Below are 23,983 nucleotides of genomic sequence, written 5' to 3' on the forward strand. Positions count from 1 at the left end.
GAGATTAACTGGCCTTCCCCATCACCTACCTAGGGTCACCTGGGGAGACGTGATCACTCTGGGGACTCAGTTCTGTGTTCTTCCATCATGTCCCCCTGCTAGACGGACAACCAAGGAGGAGGGTGGCTGCTGGTCCTGGGCCTTCGAAGGGGTCTTCCAGGAGGTGTGAAGAGGGTTCATGTCCTGGTGCTGTGAAGAGAAAGGAAAACATGGCTCTGACCTTTAAGGCTCCCTGTAAGAAGCCCAGAGGATTGCCAAGGGCCCCTAACCCTCTTTGTGTCTTTCAGTAGCCAGAGGATCTTTATCACGAGAAGCCTCCCAGTGTGAAAGGCCAACCAAACCCCATTTCGATCTGTCCCGAGATGAGCTGAACCCATTGTTGGGAACCCAGATGATGCACCGCTAGGCCAACCTCAGGAGGAGCCGGGAGCCAGGCCTAAGCTTCTAGGAAGCCAGGGGTGGGGGTCGGGGAATGTTCCTGGGGCTCCCCACGAGCTGCTACTTTCTCTCCCACTCCTTAGAACTCCTGCGTGGGACACGGCTCCGAGCAAGGAGCCCTTCTTGTGGCATCAAGCCAGAGGGTCCCATTACAAGGCCCATCGTGCTCTCCAGACCCTGTAGCATGGGTGCCGTGGGAGAAAAAGGACAAGCACAGGGTGGAGGGTGCGCTTCCACTGACTGGGAGATGGGCCCCAGCCAGGTGGGGAGGAGAGAGGAATGGGGGTCAACATACAACCAAGGGCACAGGCGTCCCGGACTACAAATGCTGTGGGACCTCACAAGGAGTCTGTTGCATCTGAAAGAGTAAAGACTTCTTGGAAGAAGTGGAGGCCCAGCCGGGCTGGAAAAACAGGGGATCTCAACAGAACCGAAGAAAGGGGAAGGTGTTTTGGGTGGAGGCAGGGGGTGTGGGGAAGAGCAGGATGAAGCTCAGAAGGGAAGAGGTGTGAGCAGAGGGTCTCAGTCCGTCCATCAGCAATCTGGCTGCTTGCCTCCTTCATTCAGCACAACGGAGGCACTTTTGGAACCCCGCCGAGGTGCAGGGCGGAGCTGATAAGACCAGAGTCTGGCGGGAGAGCCGGCTGGGGGCCTCGCAAGATGGCGTCACTGAGGATAAAAGCAGAATCTTATTCTTATAGCCGAAAGCAAAGCAAACACGAGTGGGGAGCGAGCAAGTGCTAGGAAGGTTTTTACTTTATATTTTTACATATTTTCTAATTTTTCTTTTTTTTTTTTTACAATAAGCATATATTATTTCTAGAACCAGAAGAAAATAAAGTTGTAAAACAATTTAGGGGGCTTAGCTGACACAGAGTTCAACACATCAATGGGGAGACGGAGCTGCCCGCCTCCCCAAAAGCCAAGGTGATCTTGGGCAACATTAGGAGTGTGGCGTCAACAACCGGCGTCGCCTCCCTGCAGTCAGGGCTGGTCAGCGGGCCGTGGGTTTGAGGCCCAGTCCTGTCTCATGCTGTCTGTGGGGCCTTGCGCAAGTGACCTAACCTCACAGTCTCTTCACCTATAAAATGAGCTGGCTTCCCGAGCCTGAAAGTCCCTTTCCCATATAAAGACTTTATGTCTCTAGGCTCCCATCTTGAGAAAACCTTTGAAGAAACTCACCGACAGCGTGTGGTGGAGATGTGGTGGGTAGGTGGCGATGGCCAGCTAAGCGGCAGCTGGCTTGAAGCGGGGGGCAAGGCTGACCCCCGGGGGTTCCTGTGTTGAACCAGCAGCAAGAGGGGAGGATTAGACTGGGCAGAGCGAAATGCAGGGATTGGAAGACTTCCAAGTCCCGGCATGGCTCACCCAGGGGGTGACTAATTGGGTACGGGGAATGGAAGGGAGCCCCCTGCACTGTATTTGGAGGGCTGAGGCTGGGAAGCCACTTGTTAGCGATTTCTTTCTTTCTCCTTTTTTTTTTTTTTTTTAAGATTTTATTTATTTGACAGAGAGATCACAAGTAGGCAGAGCAGCAGGCGGGGCAGGGGGCTGCGGGGGAGCAGCGGCGGGGGGGAAGCAGGCTCCCTGCTGAGCACAGAGCCTGATGCGGGACTCAATCCCAGGACCCTGAGATCATGACCTGAGCCAAAGGCAGAGGCTCAACCCACTGAGCCCCCCAGGCAGCCCTTGTTAGCGATTTCTAACAGGACTCTGTCACGGGACTGAAGGCTGGACGAAACAATCTTCAAGACTCTTTCTACCTGCAGAATTCAAAAAGGCCAGGCTGAAGTGCAGCGATCATGACTTCCAGGCCTGTTTACAATTCCCAAGAAGGCAGAGCCGGGGTGAAATGCTGGTGAACAGAAAGGAGTAGGAAAGACAACACTGGAAAGAGACCAGTTGGGGGGCTGTCTCATAAGCTGGGCTTGAGGGGACGGAGACCTGGACTGGCTGGGGGAAGCAGACCCCTTCTCACTGCCTCTGGCCCTGGCCTGTCCCCTAGAGCCACCCAGAACCAGGCCACTCCCTGGGGACGTGGGAGCCACCTGACACAGGGTATCCTACCCTCTTCATGTCCAAGACCAACGTGCCTTCTTCCCCTCCTCATGCCGCCCCCCTTCCTAGGTTTCTAGAATCTGTTTTGATATTGCATCCCCCACCACCCAGGCCAACTCTTCCCAGCTTTTTTTAGTTCCTGTAGCCAATCAGTCAACTCCCCTCAATGCTCCCTCTGAGCCTGCTCTTCTCTCCAGGCAGCTCTCCCCCTAGGGGGCCGGCTGGATGGCAAGACAGGCTCAGACCATGCAGATTCTGGTCCACTGCCACGGCTGAGCATTGAGAATTAGATCTGCCAGGTTCTGTTTCCTGAATATGAGAGCTGGGTATCAGGTGACTGATTTCCTGTTTCTCACTTATTCTCTCTACATCAACTGGGCAAGGACTTCTACCCTGGTCCATCTTTCAAAGTAGAGTAACACACAAATCCGGGGTCTCACAACACGCTCCGAGGAAGGGGGCAAGGCACCAGCCGCACGGTGTGACCTGCCCCGATCAGATCACAAACAGGGCCACCACCAGCCCTTAGACTTCTCCTCTGACTTTAGGCTCAAGGGGCTGCCACCCCCACCCCCACGGAGAAGAAACCTGGGCAAGTGAGTGTCACAGGGTGGTCTGCTCGGTGTCCCCACTGCCAGGCCACACTGCCCATTGGCATCAACAGCAGCTTCCTCTTTCCTGAGAGCCGAGGGACCCAGAGAGGCTCCCGGGGTCCCAGGCGTCACTCCCTGCTAACCCCAGAACCCTCGAAGTGAGCAATTGCCTCAGGCAGACACGTCAGTGGTCCTAGACTAGGAGCTAATCACGGCTTCCGCCTTCCGCTGGCTGAGCTCCTACTATGCGCCAGGCAGCCGCCGGCTTCGCTTCCCTCTGACGTCATCACTAATCTCCACAATGACCCTAGAGGTAGCTATTACTGTTCTATTTTTAAACAAAGAAACTGAGGCTCAGGGAGATTAAATATCTTGTTCAAGGTCACATGAATGGCAAGCCATGAGGCCAGGCTCCATCCTGGGGGACCCCACCCTCGAGCAGAGGTCTCTGAAGCTCCCCAGTGTCACAGACGTCAGTAGGGCTGAGGAAAGGAAGAGAGAGAACGCGTGACATGATTGGGCACCCCGCTCCCACCTCTCTGGTGGCCTATGCACCAGCCCCAAGGTCAGCGCAGTTGCTGTCTGTCCAGACAAGGAAAGTGAAGCCTAAAGAGGTCACCTGCTGTCAAGGTCACCACGTCCAGGGGCGTCTGGTTGGCTCAGTGGGTTAGGCCTATGCCATCGGCTCAGGTCATGATCTCAGGGTCCTGGGATCGAGCCCCTCGTCGGGCTCTCTGCTCAGCCTGCCATGGGGGGGATCCTGCTTCCCCTTCTCTCCCTGCCTGCCTCTCTGCCTACTTGTGATCTCTCTCTGTCAAAATAAATAAAATCTTAAAAAAAAAAAAAGGTTACCACGTCCACCTGGCCCCTGGCTGGAACCCCCAGCCTCTCACTGTTGAGCATCACACTGACTTGCCTGAGAGTATGTGGAAACAGAAAAAGAGGGAGTTCTGGAAACTCCTAAGTCAGGCTGTAGGGAAAAAGCCAAAGTCCTCTGCGGAGACCAAGGGGGCCAAGAGTGTGCAAATCTGGCTCCTACCACAGAAACGCCAGGGATCTCGTTCCTGTTAAGGTTACGGCCACAACCATCTTCCAAATATGCCAAACCCGGAGAAAGGGCGGGAGGAGGGACACTTAGGGGAGTGAGAGCGGGTCAGGGCATTCCAAACCCACAGGAGCTCCGCAGTGAACTCCCAGCATCCACCCCCATGTGTACCCTGACCTCCTCCCTACAGTCCCAGTTTTCCAAGGTAGCGATCTTGGCGGGGAAGAAACTCATCCTGGGCTCACCACCTGGGCTTGTCCTGTCCAGCCGGCTCCTGCCCAGCCCCCTCCCGACCTCCCCCGCCTCTTGGTGTTGGGGGGGGACTCCAGGTAACAGGCCTGGGCTCCTCCTCCTCCCCACGCGCAGTAGCTGAAGGACACCAGGAGAACTGGTAGGACTTGCGTCCCTTTTGCCAGCGGCACAAACAAACCTGCCGGCGGTAATAACAGGGCAGAAGAGCGGACTGCCTGAGACTCAGGAGGCCCTCAGGCTCGCTGCCAGCCACCCCTGCCACAGGGCCTTGCTCAGAAGCAAGAGGGGCCCTCAGAGAGTGGGGTTCTCTCCAGCCCTGCCATGAGAGACCTAATACTTCCTCCCCTACAAGATGATTCTCTTCTAACACCCCCGAGCATTCGTTTCCAGCATTTTCCAGAGGTTCTGAGAGGCTCAAGTCAGGGTTTTCCGAAGCGCTATTCAGAAGCCTTGGGGGGGGGGTTCATCATCACCCCCCCAAGCCAGAGGCTGGTGTAAGGGGAGGAGGGGGTGAGGTTTGGGAGGTCAGGGCGGAAGGGATGGGGGTCGCCCTTACCGGCCTTGGTGCCTAGGAGGGGAGGAGTGCTGTTCCCTAAGGAGGCCAGAGTGCTTGTGGGGGGGAGCACTGGAGGAGGAGGCCTTTAAAAGTTTACTCTGTTTTGCTGATTCACAGACCTGTACCCCTGGGGATAAAAATACATGTTTATAAAAAATAAAAAATTAAAAAAAAAGTTTACTCTGTTTGAGGGGAACGCAAAAGGAGAAAAAGTAGAGGAAAAGAGCAGAGCGTCCACGGTCTGGTTGGGAGAGTCAGGGAGATCAGTATGGACCCCATTCAAAATGGGCTTCGAAATGAGATGTAAATGAGATTTTAGCAGATACAAATTCAGCCTCTATATAAAGAGTTCTTATATATCAATAAAAAATAATATATGCCATTGAAAGCCGTAAATAGTATGAATACGCTATTCATGAACGAGCTTCAAATGATCAAAATCATATGAAAAAAATTCAGCTTCGTTCAAAATCAAAGAAATGGAAATTAAAATCAGATCCAGAAGTCTATCACAGAACTGGTCGTAATCATGAAACAATAGGACAATGTAAACATTTAACTCTAGAGAACCATTAAGGATTATAACGAAATACTATGTATCCAATAAACACGATGGTATAAAAATATTTCCTAACAGGAAAATGTTGGCAATATACTAAGGGTTAAAAACAGATTCCGAAACAGTGTTATGGGTGGGCCCATTTTAATCTTGGTAAATACAAGTAAGTCCACGCGCACATCATAAAAATTACAGAAGACTAGACATGGCACTTACAGTACTGAGTTATTACTCAACAGTGGAATTACGGTTTTATTGTCTTGTTTGTTCATCTATCTTTTATACTTTTCCTACAATGATCCCTTTTTGATTTTGCAATGAAAACTTCCAGGGGACTTCGAAAGAGTCTTTGGCAGAGGAAATGTATGAGGAAGGCTGATGTCGGAGGTCACCTGAGGTGCAGAAGTGGGGGTTAGAAAAGAGATCCAGGAATCACAACTGTGCTGTTACTCTGAAATCTCTAGGGGGCCCATGACCTTGTAGAGAAAGCCCAGAGGATGTGCAGTCTGAGAATGAATGAATCCCAACTCTTCCTCAGTTGGCCCTGAGGAAGGCACTTTATCTTTCAGAAACTATCAAGTGGAAGTAACAGTAACACAGGATTACTGTGAGGATTAAATAAGATAATTATTTGCTTTGTGAGGTATAAATCCCTAAACGAACGCGAGAGGTTGTCATTAATAACATTCATCCCTGGCTCAGCCTCAGCAGGAAAGCTGGCCAGCTGCGCACGGGTCAAGGTCGCGCTGGCTGCTGGGAATGCTGGATACGCTGGAGTGGGGGCAGGGGTGGGAGGAGCAATTTTCCCACGTGGCTCAGGGAAGCTGATGTCCTGGTCCGTGGCTGCAGATTTTAGAAAGCCAAAGCAAGTAAACTCACTCTGAGCTCAGAGGAAGGGTTTTGGAGACCTTCTGACTGCCCTCTAAGGAAAGAATACGGAGCCTGTGCTGGTTCGTGTGTGCTGGGCGCTGGGAAAGGGGAGAAGTGGCCCAAAGCACAGAAGTCTACCCGTACTTGTTTACTGATGTTTGGGCAAGATGCTTGGGGCTGAGCTGGGCGGACCAAGGATGCCACAGCTCGTCATCTAAGGAGACTGGGAGAGGCTGGGCGGTGGTTCTGGTTAGATGGGTCCGCGCCCTGCACGAGACGAGGGAAGTCATGGCTTCTGGGCGGAGGTGGGAGGCACGCCAATGAATCATAAACCCCTCTCATTCATAACTGGTTAGCTGGCTCTGACAGGGCCACGCACAGTTTTTACGCAGAGTGGTGCCCAACTGCCCCCTCGAAGAGCGCCACTTCCCTCCTCCCTCTAGATGCAAGGGATCTGCGGACCCGCTGACAAGCTGAGCACCGCCCCACCACGTCTGGAGACTCCGTGTTGACGGCGCCTCTCCAAGGCCTTCAGATCTTCACTCTCCTTTTCTCTCTTCGTTCGCTCCTTCTCCGACGCCCCTCCCGCCTTCCCGCCTTGCCTTCTGTTCACCTCCTTTTCTTCTTCGGAGTTCGTTTCGTGGCTCTTCCTCTCCTTGTTGCCCAGGTGTCCCTCTCCTTCTCAAGGCCACCTTCTGTCGGGTTCGGGACCCAGGCAGCACCTTCCTCTGTGCTCTTCATGTCACAGGCACCCGCCACTCAGAGCCACTCGACGCTGGGGTGTCCTGAGCTGGAGCCCAGCCGTCCGCAGCGCAAGGCTGCCCCTCCTGCGGGGCTCCCCGAAGCTCTGGTTCCCGACCTTTCCTCCTTGTTTCTCCTACTCCCCTCCTCCATGACCCAACAAGCCTTTTCAAATCTTTCTGTAACTAAGTTTTTCTCCTAATCCTCCTGCCAACCCTGCTCCCCTGTCCCCCGCCCAGGTCCCTCTCTCTTCTGTGGGGGCCTCTGATCTATCTGTACCTTGCTGCTGCTGACATGTTCTGGACTGAAACCCTGGGGTGTGGCTTCACCTCCTTGTCAGTGGGGGGAAGAGGCAAGGACAGCTGTGCGCTCCTGTCGGCTGCCCCCCACCCCCTCCGCTCTAGGCTTTTCTAGGTTCTTCTGTTTATCCCCACGATCCAGGCGAGAGCTGGGATGGAGTGTTTTCTGTCTCTTTTATTCCTTAGAACCTCACCCCGCTGTATTTTTTCCAATTGAAATCTCATTTCGAAATCTCCTACCCAAAGGGTTTCCCAGTGCCTCCCAGTTTTGAATCAAGCTGTTGTTTACAGCACACCCGGATCAGGAATAGAGACGTCAGGGGGCTAGATCTGATACTACGCCCTGAAGACATTCATGTGCCCGAATCAGTCACTGGACTGGTGGCACCTGGACAAACAAAACTATTTCCTTCTTATCTCCCAAGAAGGAAGAAACCAAGTAGGCTCCAAGCTGAGAACAAGGACTGGCCAGAAGGCAAATACCAACTTGGCCATATTCCTCCCCTGGGGAGAAGTCTGAGGGAGGGCGGTCCCCGGGAGTCCAGCCTGCCCGCCAGGGAGATCTCTCGAAGCAGCCCACAGGATTCTCTGCCCCTCAAAGGGCCCAGTCCCTCCCAGGGGGCCATTTCCTAAGAACATGCATCCTAGGTCCCCACCCAGGACTAACAGGGTAGATTTCTGGCCCTAGGGACCCTGAGTCAGGAGCAGCCTCTAGAACAGACACAGGGAAGTGGGTCAGTGTTTTTTGTTTTGTTTTGAACAAGCAGATTGTTCCGTGCATACAAAGGTGACCCTCCACCTGCCTCGGTAACCTGACAGCTCTCTGTCACCAGCAAGAAGGGTCCACCTGTGGTCCTTCTGATTCTCCAGAAGAAGCTGATGGATCAGTTGGGTTGAATGGGCATCCTGGATCTCTGCGTCATGTTCTGGCCAACAACAGAGTCCACCTTGACTTTTATTTTTAAAAATCTATTTAAAGCCCCAATTCTTTTTTTTTTTTAATTATTTATTTTAGACAGAGAGAGAGAGAGCGTGTGCACGTGCACATGCATGAGTGAGGGGGAGGGGCAGAGGGAGAGGGAGGGGAACAGACTCCCGACTGAACATGTAGCCTGACCCAGGGCTTGATCTCAAGACCCTGAGATCATGAGCTTGAGGTCACGACGTGAGCTGAAACCAAGAATCCCAACACTCAACCGACCGAGCCACCCCAGTTCTGCATCTAAGTCCCAGAGAGCCGATCCCTTCGTCTGAATGGTCAGAGAACAATATGGACATCGAGGCAGCCTCTGGAGACTCTCGTCACCCTCTCTTTGAGGTGAATGCTGTGGACAGGAGCTAAGCTCTTCTGTTCCTATAATTTGAGGAGAGAAAACACCATCTGACGCCACAGCAAAGCTCCTAGTGTTGGCACTTGGTGTCACTCTTGCTACACCTTGCCTCAGCTCAAAGCTCTCCACGGACTGGTGGCAAGCACCACAGACGGGCGGCAGAACTCTCTCTTCCCTCTGCCCCTCCATACCCACACACGTGTGCATGCACACGCATACACACAAATGTCGGGGCAGGAGCCCAGTTCTCCTGAGGAAGGGCACGTGTCCAGCCAGAAGGATGACAGGCGTCCCACACGGTGAATGGTAGGAGGAAGGGCCTCAACTTCCCAGAGAAGCCTTGGGTGGAACCCAGGCTCCTGGAATTGTTGGCTGCTGACTTCGCCGATGTTTTCTTAACACTCCAAATTGTTCAGAAGACAATCAAATAGCACAGGCATGCTCGTAAAAACACTAAGAGTCACTTGACGTCAAATTGGCAAATTTTGGTGACAGAAACACAGAAATGAACCACTGAGAGCTGCAAGGCTTGCTGTCTCTCTTTTTCAAGACCTTGGCGACCAAAACTTGGTCGATCCCCACTGGGATTTGACACAGTTTTTTCCACTAAGGACACCTTTTGGAGACAAAAAAAAAAGCCATATTCCCTTTTAGTTGGTCTAGTTAATTAGCATCATGAAAGTTCTCCTCTTGCCTGTTCCACGGCCACTGTCCCATGTTCTCAACCTCCCTGAGCCTCTGTTGTTTCTCTCTCATCACTCAACCATTGCCAGGTTCCTCTTGGTAAGGGTTTAAAGAGTTCCCACTGGACTCTGGGCTCACTCCAGAGTCTCTTTCTGCAACCACTCCCCTGCCCTGACACACATTGTCTCTAGAAGATTCCCTTGTCCTTAAGGCTCTCCCACAGATGAAGAGCCCTTAGGATCCCAGAGGATCCCCTTTCTCTGAGGCACACAGATCGAACATTCTTCTTACAGAAAATCTAACCGCTTTACAACCCACAAAGGAAGGTGGTTCTGGGTGAAGGAGACACTTGAGAGTCACTGAAGAGTGCTACCCAAGAGGAACCAGTCTGGAAAGGGCAACCTGCCCCGGCACGGCCGCACTCTTATCTGCAGCAGCTTGCAGGAGGGCGACGGTATGTAGCTGATGGGGTTCGCAGTTACTGTGCTGTTCCCTGATCCTGGGCTCCCTGGCTGTTCTGAGCCAGAGCTCTCGGGGAACACGGGGCTTCACTGTGTCCTTGAAGCAAGATTTCTGACATCTCAGCTCCCCAGGGAGTGGCGGGGTGGGGGGTGGTCACCATTTCCCTGCTGCCTCGTCTTTAAGAACACCTCGTGAGCGTGCATCCTAGGTTCCTAGGTTTCACGAAGATCATCTTACCTCCAGTCTACCTTCGAATCATTCCTGAAACAGGGACTGGAAATATTTAATCTGGCAAGTCGCACCGATGGTGATGGAAGGCCCCATGATGAGGAGACACTGTGGCTGAACTACCATGTATCCTACTTCTGGAGATAAGAGAGTTGATGCCCAGGTCGGGTATGAGCAGCTCCCACCACAGGACCCTGTGGTGCTGGGGCCCAGGCCCTCCTGCTTTCTCTAGGGCGGCATCCCCAGGGTAGCAGATAGAATCCCTGGACTGTGGGGGCACAGGAAGTGATCCAAGGGTAGTAGTGAGTCAGGCTGCACTCTTCTGGAGGTAATTCAGAGTATTTTATATGACCTTTATCCTATGGATCTTATCAATATCCAAGGAAAGAAAGAAGGAAGGAAAAGGGCAGAGGATTTTTCATTTCATCAAAACAAAGCAAACAGGGCACCTGAGGGGGCTCGGTCGGTAGAGCATCCAACTCTTGGTTTCAGCTCAGGTCATGATCTCAGGGTTATGGGATCGAACTCCATGATGGGCTCAATGCTGGGTATGGAGCCTAACTCAAAAAATTAAATTAAAGGAGAAAAGAAATACATACAAACCTAAAAACATGGACACTGGCCCTATGGCCCTAGCAAATGAGACAGATTGCTGATTGTGTGCGCATGTGTGTATGGGGAGGTGGGAGTGGGGGGGGGGTCCCCTGCTGTGGTGGTCTTTGGTAATCTGAGAGTTCTGACTGACTTTCAAAAATGGCTGAATTTGATTCCCTCCATCCTAAAAAGTGTACCAAAGTACAAATACCCCCCGCCCTGCCTTCCTCAAACTTTGTAAACAATAGAGACGCTCACTAGAGTAATTAGAACAAAAACTGTCAGCTAAGGGGTTTGAGAAGGTGTGGCTAGAGCGTTCTGTGTGTTTTCTCTAAAGCCGGACGTGTAGACCGTCCAATATACAAGTTTAATGAGCTTGTAAATTTGGAGTGACTCTTCACATCTTGTAGTGAGGTCTGGAGTTCAAGTACTTCACCCCTGACATCAAAGAGGCAGTAGAGGATGCTCGTCCCTAAGCGTGTCCTCCAGAGTTGGCTCGAGGACTTCTTCCTCACAGCTTCTCCACCTACCCGCATAGGCAACTGATCTGAATGATTCAGTCCCCAGGGTTCTGTACAGGGAGATAACTCCTGGCATTCAAAGATGCTTTGACATGTCTGATCTCCAGCTGCCCCTCCCTGGTCTGCCCCGGCTACCCCCAAAACACCTCTTAAACAGCACCAAGATCCTTTAGGGAATTAGATGCTTCCCGTAAGATATGGTACTCACCATGGTTAACTCCTACAAGTTCACAAGCTTCTCTAATGCTCTAGTTCCAAGCATTTTCAGTTCAGTAATCTCTGTTTGCTCTAGTGCTTTCTAGTGTTTTCTACCTATGGTATTTCTTTTTTTTTTTTAAGATTTTATTTATTCATTTGACAGAGACAGTGAGAGAGGAAACACAAGCAAGGGGAATGGGAGAGGGAGAAGCAGGCTTCCCGCTGCGCAGGGAGCCCTATGCAGGGCTCGATCCCAGGACCCCGGGACCACGACCTGAGCCGAAGGTAGCCTCTTAACCAACTGAGCCACCCAGGTGCCCCTACCTACAGTATTTCTAAACATTCATTTAATTGAACTTAGATTGTGCATAATGTGCTACAATGGGGCAAACTAATCATACGAACAGCGTCTTGCTGACAGGGTAGGTCTAACACGGGAATCACCCTGTCAGCACTGTCGGCCCACGTGGGGCAACATCCAAACCAGCTGCAGGGGCGCCCCACGTCATGTGCCTCGACCATGTGCCTCGAGGCACACGTCACGAGGCACATGCGGGTGACGTCACTCATCTGGGGCATGGCTGCACTGGCAGGGTCTAAGATGCTCGCCCTTCCCAGTCAGTCTGTTTTTAGAACCAATATCTGTGATGCCACTTCAATATTTACTCTATTTCTGATCCATTGCAGCCCGGAGACTTAGATAAAATAAGCCTGAAGCTGAATACTTCGTCACCACTTTTTCCAGAGCCCCAGGACAGCGCCGCTGGTATCTCGGGCTGTGCGTGACCTTGCTACCCCACACCATGCAATGCTCTATTAATTAAACAGACAGTCAGCCTTAGAACTAGGTCAACTTCATCCATCCAACTTAAGGCCTTGATTCCATTCCTTTCCGTCCAAGACTATTTAGAGGAAATTTTTCACAGACTGATAATGCAGAGTGTTCTCGTCGTGCCCCGAGGTCAAGTCCACAGCCAACCCCTAATATCCCACAGCTTCTGCCATCTATCCCAGTATGCGGAGCCTCCCCTGTGAGTTCTTATTTTTCAGGCTCTATCCTTCTCATGGGTTTTCCTGTGATTTGGAGGATATAACCAAGACAAAAGGAAAGTCCCAATCCTGTGTGTGGTCGAATGAGTAAAAACCTTAAGACAAGGGAATCTGGGAAAAATCTTCATGACATCCTAAGAAGTCATGGGGCCAAAGTTCCTGACACTGCCCTGCCAGCCCCAAACCAGGTGGACACAGACTTGCCCTTCCTTGGGCTGATTTAGCTCCACCGGCTAGGTCTTTACACCTGTGCTCTCTTTCTCTGCCTGCCCCACACTGAATCAGTGCCCAAGCGGTTACCTCCCAGGGCTCCTCTAGGGCATCACCAGGTAGAAGACCTTCCTGGGGGAGAGGGGGACACCACCATTCGAGAAGCCTAGCATAACCCCGGGAGTGCCATCCCAAGCCCTCTGCCTTTGGCAGGTACATGGGGAGGACTCGGGAAAGAGGGGTGTCTTGGGATGTGGCAGCTCGGGTCGAAATGAGTAACTGAGCCCAGGGGGCAGGGAGAGGGCCCGAGCAGGGAAGGAGTTTCCTGAGACATGGCTGCACAGGTCTGAGCTGGAGGCCGTGCTAGAAACTGAATGACGAAACAGAAACGCCTTCATAGTGGTGATCAAAATCCCAGATTAGCTTGGCTTTCTTTCTTTCCCCCCTTTTTTTTTTTTGCTCTAATTTATGTCCATATGACTTTTTTCCTCTGAGTGCATAAAACTTGCACTTTTTCTCTTCTTCCTCAGTACCGTTCCAGAGGCAAGAGAAATAGGAAGCACCAGGTTCTGGCGTTTGGCCAGATTAGGTCACAGGTGGATAGATCTTTCTCCTGACGTGCATCAAATCTAGCCAATAAATGTGCTGGTCTGACATGCACTGTGTGCTGTGAACCGGCGACTCCGGCAGTGAGGAGCCATGAAAGACACAGTCTCTGCCGTTAGAAGCTTTCTTGGACTGACTGGGCCATCGTGGCTATTCCTGGCTTCCCACACCTGCCCTTGAAAGAGTGCACAAGGTCAGATTTTTCTAAAGGGAAGCCTCAGCCCTTACCGACTCGCTGGGTAATGAGACCCTTTATTTTCGCTTAAGACCCATCTTCCACTGGTACCAGCTTGTGATAGGTCGTCTCCAGGTTTTCTGTCCTCCCTCCTACTGAAATGCTCCAGGAGAGCGTCACATTCTATAAGTCCAAGCACAAATCTTTCTATAAAACGAGTAAGTCTTCCCAAATTTGTTTGCCTCAGCTGGGACTGGCATAAATCATTTTTTCTAGAATTGGTCTCCATTGCATATTCCATATTCTTCTCATCTTTGACTTTTCTTAATGACCAAAAGAGAGGCTTGCCACCTACCCCTCAAAATGGTTGATAACCGATTTCTGTCTTTCTGCACCAAAATATTTAATGTCCTACAAATACAAGTAATTATTCCCAATGGACCTATATCATGGGTGAAAAAGGAATTGGAATCCTCACCAGTGCTCGGAGCCCTGGGGATTGCAGCTCGGCTTCCCGGCCTGGGCAAGGTCACTGCTAAGGAGACAATGCCCGTCACTGCTCACCTGCCTCGTTCATGACCACATTTTCCAAACCAAGGAGTGGCAGCAGTCTTGAGGCATGGCCTGGCAAAGGGCCAGTGTATCTTCTGACTCCAAAACTGAGGCTGTCCCAGGAAACTCGATGTCGCGTGGCTGACCACAGGACAGGTCTGCAAAGCCATTCTCTGCTGCGTTCAGCCTAGGGCTGGCTCAGGGGTCTCTCAATCATCCTGTCCCTCAGTGCTCAACCCGGCCCACTCTCCTGGGACACCCAGCCTTTATACCATTGGTGAAAGCAGACATTCAAATAGTCCTTCAAAATGCCGTATCCACAATGTTTGTTTTCCTTTCTTTCTACCAAATCGGTCTCCCCTTTCAAAACGAGAGATATCAGCAGTCACTGAACATGACCGTGTGCTTGTTTCCTGGGCAGGAGGAGGCGTTCCTGCTCTCTCGAAAACTGGCTTTTCCCAGATTAAAAAGTAATTATTCTAAAAGAAGGTTTGACGGTTAAAATTAAACCACAGCCCCAAAGCTCTCAGAACCTGGCCTCTGGACAAATGCCAGAGAGGACGGCCGTGGGCATCTTGCTGAGAAGCAGCAAAAGGGACCCGCTCGGAGGAAGCAATCCACAATGGCCATGTTAGAAAATTAAGTAAAATGTTGGAACCTGCTCAACCACCCTACTTCAGTTAGAAGGCACTGTTTAACAACATTAGGAAAGCGAAACTAGCTGTGGGTGGGGTGGAAATGCTGCCAGGTCACCTTGCCTCAAGAAATCCGACGAGCCCGCCGACATGACGGACGTGCGGTGTTGGCACCAGCGTGGCCCCGCAGGACCGCGTGGCTGCGAGGACCTCGCTAGCAGTTTCTGTGGCTCCCTGCCCGGGGGCTGTACCTAGGTTTTGGTGATCACTAGGCTCGTCACTTGAGGTAACTTGGGTTCCCAGCCATGATTTGTAATTCCTCGGCGTGATTAAGAAACAATCATCTAGGAAAACACAGATGCACGCATTGGGGCGCAAGAAGGGCCGGAGGGTGCTGGGAGCTTGCTGGGTCAGAAGTCTGGGAGGGGGCGGTGCTGCGGGAGGGCAGGGGCCCGGGAGGTCTGGTGAGGCAGCTCTGAGGCCAGCCTCGCAGCGCCCTCTCCTGGAAGGCTGGGCGCACACCAATAGTGCTGCGTGGAGGAGGACCCGCCGCACAAGTCTTCTCCCAGGCAGGTGCATCACTGACCCCTAGGGGGCAAAATGCTTTTCGGCTTTACCAGACAGAGGGCCAAAGCTAAATAAAATCCCCACCAGGTGGCAGTAGGCAAGGCACAGCGTTCTAGATCTCCGGTGCCACATCTATAAAATGGGTGCAGTGCTAACGCGAGCGGTCCGCGCTGACCTCAACAGATGGCTATCAGGAGGAAGTGAATGAAGCATCACAGCTTTTACTTTACCCGCCTTCCTGCTCGCTGCCCTAACATAATCCAGGTCACTTCCCCGAGGTGATCTTTCTTTTTCAGGATCTCTAAACTAAGGACACAATTATAAAAACAATACGGTCAAGTTAGCCTAAGCTTTACTAGCTAGTGGCATCTCACTTCTGGTAGCTTTAATAAATCCACAAATGTTGGGGCTCCTGGGTGGACTCAGTTGGTTAAGCAACCCACTTTTGATTTCAGCTCAGGTCGTGATCTCAGGGTCCTGAAATTGAGCCCCGAGTTGGACTCTGAGCTCAGTGCGGAGTCTGCTTGTCCCTCTCCGTGCCCCCACTTGCTCTCACGCACTCTCTCGCTCTCAAATAATAAATAAAATCTTTTGAAAAAAACATTAAAGTAAGAATTTCACAGATTGTTTTTAAGATTTTTATTTATCATAGATGTTTTAAACACAATTTTCAAAACATTTTTATATAAACAATGATCTATTTTTATTTTGTATTTTTAAATTTTAATTTTTTTTATAAATTCTTTTTTAAAGATTTTATTTATTTATTTGACAGAGAGACACAGCGAGAGAGAGGGAACACAAGCAGGGGGAGTGGGAGAGGGAGAAACAGGCTTCCTGCTGACCAGGGAGCCTGATACAGGGCTCAATCCCAGGACCCCAGGATCATGACCCCAGCCAAAGGCAGATGCTTAACAACTGAGCCACCCAGGTGCCCCTATTTTTCTTTTTCTTTTCTTTTTTTAAAGATTTATTTATTTATTTATTTGTGGGGAGGTGGGGAGAGCACAAAGGGGAAATGGCATGGAAAGGGAGAAGCAGGCTCCCCGTTGAGCAGAGAGCCCGATGGGAGGCTTGATCCCAGGACCCTGGGATCATGACCTGAGCTGAAGGCAGAAGCTTAACCCACGGAGCCATCCAGGCATCCCAGGAACTGATCTAATGTAAATAAATTTTCTGATAATTATATAATCAGTGCCTAAATCCCTACTAGATTATAAGTCCCCTAAATGCAAGAACCTCTGTGTTCCTTGCCACTGTTGTGGCCTCAGTACCTACGTAGTATAGTTCCCCTGCAGAGTAGATCCTTGATAAACATCTTTTGAATAGACACATGGATGAGTCATTGGAACTGGTGAAGGCCAGTCAGAAGCACGAAGGTCAAAGTCCGGTATGGGGCAGGGTGGTGGTGGGGGGATCTTTTTTCAAGAGCAGTGATGGAAACAAATATGAAAAACGTAAGAGTGGGATGATGAAAAAGCTAGAAGCCAGGTAGTTGCTCAACAGCATGAACTCACCAGATGCCACTGGACTGTACACTTTCAAACAGATAATTGTATGTTATGTGAATTTCACCACAATAATAAAAAAAATGAAAGGGCAGAACTGTAAGATAATAATTATAATCCCTATGGTTTTAGACACTCTACAAAAACTTGATAAAGTCAATACAAAGAGGACAACTTCTACACCGTGCTTGATGGTAGACATAAATATTTCTATAAAGGATTTCATCTGTTCCTCCCGACAAGCCCACAGACTTGCAGACGAGGAAACGGTGGAGTCCAGGAGTTCAGTTGGTGACTTCTTTCTCAAACAGGCCAGGCCACTGCCCACTTAGAGGATTTGTCCCCTGTGGGGCCCCCTCCCTGCCTGGGAAGGATTTCCTCCAAACCGCTGCTTCTCCCTCATCTCCTGCTGGTCTCTGCTTCAAGAGTCCCCTCATGGGAAAGGCCTTCCTAGCCACCCCATCTCAAAGAGCAGGCCCCCCACCCCTGCCTCGGGTCATTCTCTCTCCCTTACCCTTTTTTTCTTCAAAATTCTCAGCTCAGATTACGTACTGACATGATTTTTCTGTCTCCTTCTGTGACTGCCTAAGCTCCAAGAGAACAGGGTTGTCAGTTTCATTTTCTGTTACAGTCCTGACATCTGGCTGAGTGCCTGACGATAACAGATGCTTACTAATTATTTGTTCAGTGAATGAATAAATCTAATTTTCCCATGTACTTGGCTGATCTTTGGGGGAGCCTAGGTTTTTTAGGCCATACTACAAAAATGAAATTATGATGCAACCAAGATAAAATACCAGTTGTTCCTGGTTTACAAATGAATCTCTGCAGGCTGGTGTTGTCCCCAGGAGCAGGACACCTGCTGGTTGTACCCCCCACGTATAGCATGGTGCTTAGTACCAAGTATCCGCCAGTGTCTATATGATATCAGTGAGAAGCAATGGGTTCTGAGTGTTACGTAACAAGACCTGGCTGCAGCAGTCGCTGGAGTCCCACCCTGGTTGTGTATAGGGTGGGGAGTCTCTGAGGAGGAGGAGGAGGAGAAAGAGGAAGGAGCATGTGCCGGACAGGGGTCAAAGTCCAAGGAGCAGCCCCATGGCCTCACAGGTCCTACATAACTGTGTACAAATGTCTCCAGAGACTGAACTGATTTGCAATCCGACCCTTGTATGGCGACGTCTAGCTCCCAGGGAAAAGTTCGCGGGGCTGGCCTATTGACAGTTGGGTCACTGTGGTCCGATATACAGATGACCCTTTTGAGATGGACAGCAAACCTCTGAGACCCACTGGCCATCCCAGAATGGTACCCGGCGGCCTCGGAGAAATTTGTGCCCAGCTATAGCAGCTGCCTTCCCCAAGGTCCTGAATCTGGCGGCGGGGAATGGGGAAAATCTGTCCGGTGTCACACAAAGAACAGGAGTCCAAACTCCTGAAGCTCGGATGTCAGCTCTGTTTCTTGCACCCGTTTGACCCTGAGTCTCTCGGTGCAGTTTACAAACTGCAGACAAACACACAAGCACAAAATCCGTCACTTGCGCCCCCTGACCACTGCCATGGGGACTATTACACCTTAGACGTCACAAAATATTTGATATGAAAAAATACCTGTTTGCCATCCTGTGACTCATATTTTAACGTAATTAAGCGTGTTTTCAGATCTGTAATAAATCATTAAACTTAAAAGATAATATTTTGAAATTGAACTTCTGCGGAGAATTCCGAGCGAAGGAATGTCAGCTATGGCCCACCCACACCCCACGCACAGGCAGATGGGCACACACATTTTCCCCGAAAGCTTCCTTATAACGCGTCTAAAGTACACAGTTCAAAATTCAAGCAAATAATTAATTACTGGACAAATTAAACAGAAAACAGTCCCAGCGTGACTTATGTAGCTGACATTATGTCTGCCATGTCCCAGGGCATGACTGATATTTCCTTTTACCTGGGGCTGGTTTCGGGAACCATGACCATTCACCTTTGTCCTCGCTCCCCGAACGTGACCCTCTTCTTGTGGGCACTCAAGGGTGAGCAGGTAGTTATTTTTTCTCAGTTCCCACAGTATGACGGGAAGAAACAAACAGTGCAAAACATGTCGCTGCTGTTATCTTACATTCCCTAAAGTTCAAAAAGAGTATTTAACCATCAGTGGAGGTCTGGGCTCAACACAGGATTAAATGCTCAAACACAGCCTAGCTTCAAACTGGACTGTCTTGTGGCTGAGAGATGCGAACTTGGGCGCCTGCGGAGGAGGGCGCAGATCCCGGGCTGGTGGGCCCTCGCCGGCTGGGGAGCGCGGGTGCCAGCTGACGGAAACACGGAAAAGGCAGCAGGGGTTGCTGCTCTAGGGGCCCGGTATGGCCAGATCTTCTCACTTTTCAAGATAATCCAGCAGGTTTTAATGCAAATCTCTAGCACTTTTTCATGTTAGCAATTCATTCTAAAAACTTAAAAAATATATTCTATAAACCAAAGATGACATGGCTATGGCTTGATATGGTGCCCAGCAGCCTGTTTGTGAACTCTGCAGGGGAGGGGGGACAGGAAATGATTCCAGTGGGTTCTAGGCCCTCATCTGCCACTCACTGACTGCTTTCTGAGGTGGTCACTTCACTTCCCACTCACTTGGCACCAACATCCAGTCAGCTGCTGACGTTACTGGGTTCCAGACCTAACTAGTACCACACTATAGACCTGCCTTGTCACTTTCACTGACCACTCCAGGTTCCAGTGTCCTCTCCTGTAAAATGCAGAGAGCAATACGTCCCAACTCATGGGGCTATTGTGATTCAGCGAGATACCGCAGCGAAATGCCTAACTCCAGAGTAAGCACTGGGTGACACCTGTCAGCTGCTGTCATCTGTAGGCTTGGCCCCTCCGTCCTCGCCATCTATTTGCAGTGAATTGGCAGTCCTGTTCACTAGGACTTCTGAAACCTTCTCCAATCTATCCTCTGGTTTTTGCCCCCACTTTCTCTGCCTTAGTTCATGGCCTTGACCTCTTTATCTTGAACTGTTCATTCTAAGGATCTGATGATCTCATCTCCCACTTTACTGAGCACCTACTCAGCGTCCCACTCTGACTCATCCTCATGCTGCACCCACCTGAGTCCATCTCTCAGCCTGGCAGGCGATGTAAAGTGAAGATTTCATGATGTCACTCTTCTTGTCATCTACAGGGCAAAGGCTCACTTCCTTCAACCTGCATTCAAGGCTGTCCCCAAGCCCTCTCCTGAGGAAGCCATGCAGTCCCCGGTCATTGTCAGCAATCTTCTTCTTTCCCCTGAGAATGTTTCTTGTCCTGTCCTCACCCAGGGCTGACGGCTTCTCACCATTCTTCCCACTAGTCAGCCCCAAGCAGTCAACTCCATGAGGAAGCTTTCTCTGAATGACCCCCTAACCAGCCTCATGGCCAGGCCCTCCCTCTTCCACAGTTCCACCATACTTAGTACCCAGTACCCTCCTAGGCCACCTCACACTGCATGGACATCTATCTGTAGAGATGTCTATCTCAACAAGAGATAGGAGGCCGAGGGCAAGAACCTGGTCCTACACACCTGTTGCATTCCCAGCTGGCACATAGTTAGTGTTTAGTGTTTGCAGAATGAATTAACGGGACCAGCAGAGGGGGCATTTGACAAAACCCAAACAATAATGTCATTTTTAACACATCTCGTGGCAAGAAACAGGGATCTTTGGGACTATCCAAAGAAAGACTAGGATACTGGAAATATATAAAATCACTCAGAAGTCCTCAATTCCCTCAAATGTGTTAATTTTGGTTAATTTTAGCAAAAAAGGATATTACATATACAAAGTTCTAGCTATGTAGATGATTGAAAATATCTGCACTTACAAGGTGGCTGCCATCTGTTGTAGTGTCTCAATCTTCATTTTTTTGTTTCCATGGCCTCAGTGGAATGAATCTGGTATCCCAGGAGAAAGTATAATCCAGCCAAAGAATAAGTCTGGTTATTCAGCTCATGACTTATATGCAGTCTGAGAGACCCATACAACTGTCTTGACCTCATGCCTGTGTAGGCATCCCGTAAGAGAGGCAACGATTTCTTTGTGCCCGGAGAATCACCAAAGGAGCCTCGTAGTAGATGATCCTGGGAAGGCAGAGACCTGGGAGAGAAGATAAACACTGAATTTTGGCACTGATGTTCCTAAAAACTTGCCACTGAAGCACTCATTCAACCAGCTCCACTGACTAGATGGAAGGGCTGTTACCTAGCCTCAGTCCCCACCCCCTGGGCGGGATTTCAGGCCTTGTTCTGACAGGCTGGGAACCGAGTAGCAGGGCTCATCTAGTAGGAACAGAGCAGCGGGGGCAGTTCATGAAAGTGGTTTTCTGGACCTTCTGGGATCAGGCTGCCCGGACTCAGGGCGTGGCCTGGCAGTTTCTAGAAGGTAGAGCTTACAGAGTAATAGTTTCTATCTCAGAGAGCTGTTGGGAGGATTAAATGACAGAGCGCATTTAAAGTGCTTAGCATGGTACCTATGAAATTATTCAGATTATTGTAAGAATCCAGAACTGTCAGCTGTCATCACTCGCCAAGAAGATCCTCCTACTGGGTCTGAGCCTTCGGTGGCTTATCTTTTCAACTCTGCCTACACCTTATATCTCTACTTTACTGTCCAATGGTGGGATCAGAGTTCCTAGAGAAGAGAAGAAAGCAAGCTGTAAACTTCAGACCAATAACTAAGCAGAAATAACAGAGGCAAGAGGCAAATAACAGAAATAACAAGAGGCAATAGCAGAGGCAAGAAGAAAGCACACTACATGCACAGATCACCTGCTCGCATGCAATGGCTCAAGCATCAAGATGGACGTGGATTCTCCATGACCAAGCATGAAGGAAGAAAACAAAGGGGCAGGACTTCGAACTGCGGAGGGAGAATTCCATACCTAGACACGCCTCCAGTGTGGAATCAAGACATTTTCAGGCACTTGAGGCTTCAAAAAATGTGAGGTATTCTAAGGAACAGGGTAAATTACTACAGTAATTTCTCTTTAGATGTTAAATGATACTGACACAGGTAAAGTCACCGAATGTGACTTCAATTCATACCACAAACACACGCTGAGTGCCCACTATGTGTTGGTTGGACAGTGGACTAGACTAGGTAACCCAACAGGAAGGCACACACGGATTCTCTCATGCAGCTTCTGTTCTAGAGGGAAAATGGATAATAAGCCATGACAGAAGGGAAGCTCGGAGTTAGAAGGTGGTAAGTGCTACAGAGAAAGAAACCAGGACTTATAGCTCCAACTCCAAGTACATAAAAACTATAGTGGTTAGAAGAATGAACTAAATGACGCAATCTAGACACAATCAGGTAAATAAAAAATGTGGGACATCTATAAGCAAATAGGCTTGAATTCTTTCAAAAAGTCAAAGCTGTTAAAAATGAAATTAGAGGAGATTAATATAGATTGAAAAGAATTAAGAAGCACATTCAGCATATGAGACGCTGGGCCAAGGGAAAGGTTATAAAAGATCTTTTGGGGACATCGAAAGAAATTGTAATATAGATTGAATATTAAATAATATTAGGGACTTCTTCTTTTTTTTTTTTTAAAGAGTTTACTTATTTATTTGACAGAGAGAAAGAGAGAGCACAAGCAGGGGGAGTAGGAGAGGGAGAAGCGTGCTCTTTGCTGAGCAGGAAGCCTGATGTGGGGCTCGATCAGGACCTGAGCTGGAGGCAGGTGCTTAACTACCTGAGCCACCCAGGTGCCCCTAGGAAATTATTCTTAATTTTTAATTAATTTACTCAGGCATTATCTATATGGAGGAGAATGTTTTAATTCTTAGGAGATATGTGCTGAACTACATGCGAATAAAGTAAATAGAGCAAACCGTTATCAGCAGCTCAATCTTGGTAAAGAATATTTAGTTGCTTGTTGCTCTACTTTCAATTTTTCTGTATATTTTTAAATGTCCAATATAAAAAGTTGGATAAAAAGGAAGAGAGAAGATCAGAAAAAGAAAGCATAGGGGCACCTGGGTGGCTCAGTGGGTTGGGGCCTCTGCCTTTGGCTCAGGTCATGGTCCCGGGGGTCCTGGGATTGAGCCCCGCCTCAGGCACTCTGCTCAGCAGGGAACCTGCTTCCCCCTCTTTCTCTGCCTGCATCTCTGCCTACTTGTGATCTCTCTGTGTTGAATAAATAAATACAATCTTAAAAATAAAAAAAAGAAAGCATAGACTACCTTTTTTTTTTTTTAAAAGATTTTATTTATTTATTTGTCATAGAGAGAGAAGCGAGAGCAAGCACAGGCAGACAGAGTGGCAGGCAGAGGCAGAAGAAGCAGGCTCCCCGCCAAGCAAGGAGCCCGATGTGGGACTCGATCCCAGGACCCTGGGATCATGACCTGAGCCGAAGGCAGCCACTTAACCAACTGAGCCACCTAGGCGTCCCAACATAAAGACTACTTTTTAAGAGGAATTCCGCTGTAAAGGGAATGTATTGATTTCCTAGCTGTTGTAACAAATTACCACAAACTGCATGGCTAAAAAAAACAGAAATTTATTTTCTCTGGAGAATAAACTTCTGGAGGCCAAAAGTCCAAAATTAAGGTATTGGCCAAGGCTATGCACACTCCCTACAGAGGCTCTAGGGAAGAATCCATTATTTGTCCTTCCAACTTCTGGGGGCTTCTGACACTCCTTGACTTAGGGCCGAACCATTGCAGCCTCTGCCTCTAGGGTCACATGGCCTCCGCATCTGCTGGGTGTCTGAGCTCCTTTGTCTCTTATAAAGACACTTGTGATCGCATTTAGCGTTCACCCAGATTAGCCAGAATAAACTCTCCCTCTCAAGATCTTTTTAAGTCAATCACATTTTTTGCCTTGTAAGGTGATATTCACTCTTTTGCCATATGACATAATATGGAGAGGTTCCTGGGACTAGGAAGTGAGTATATCTTCAGTGGGGGCCACACTTGTGCATACCACTGGGAGCAAGAAAAATGGGGCAGTATGTAGAGGTGAATGCGGCCAAGAGACCACCTTCTTTTTCAAATCACAAATGAAAGCAATCATGGCATGTTTATAAGAAATGATGTAGCAGTTTGCTGTACGCTGTAGTTTATCTGTTCACTTTGCTCGTCACTTTCACAGAGGAAAATTCACAAAGGAAAGAGCAAGTTACCTTCAAGATGAAAAATCAGGGTTACACTTGAGAAATCAATCAAAAACAATCAAAATGTAATGGAGGGGACTTTTTGTCAAACATGGTAGATTG

The 23,983-nt window shown here is 49.5% G+C and overlaps 1 protein-coding gene across 2 annotated transcripts in view; it reads right to left on the reverse strand.

Annotated features, from left to right (window-relative positions):
- The window catches only part of LOC116598502, a 38,783-nt gene that overhangs the window by 10,252 nt on the left and 4,548 nt on the right, over window positions 1–23,983 (reverse strand). Inside the window, exons 1-4 of one of the 2 annotated variants that reach the window (XR_004289095.1) lie at window positions 21,233–21,590; window positions 20,588–20,859; window positions 5,750–5,893; window positions 30–189 (exon numbers count right to left, since the gene is read on the reverse strand). The gene's annotated coding sequence lies outside the window, so the exon portion shown is untranslated. Of the gene's footprint in view, window positions 1–29; window positions 190–5,749; window positions 5,894–20,587; window positions 20,860–21,232; window positions 21,591–23,983 lie in introns of those variants that run through there. The other variant, XR_004289094.1, reaches the window with a different exon arrangement.

This window comes from Mustela erminea, chromosome 9, assembly GCF_009829155.1.
Source record: "Mustela erminea isolate mMusErm1 chromosome 9, mMusErm1.Pri, whole genome shotgun sequence".
Lineage (NCBI taxonomy): Eukaryota > Metazoa > Chordata > Mammalia > Carnivora > Mustelidae > Mustela > Mustela erminea.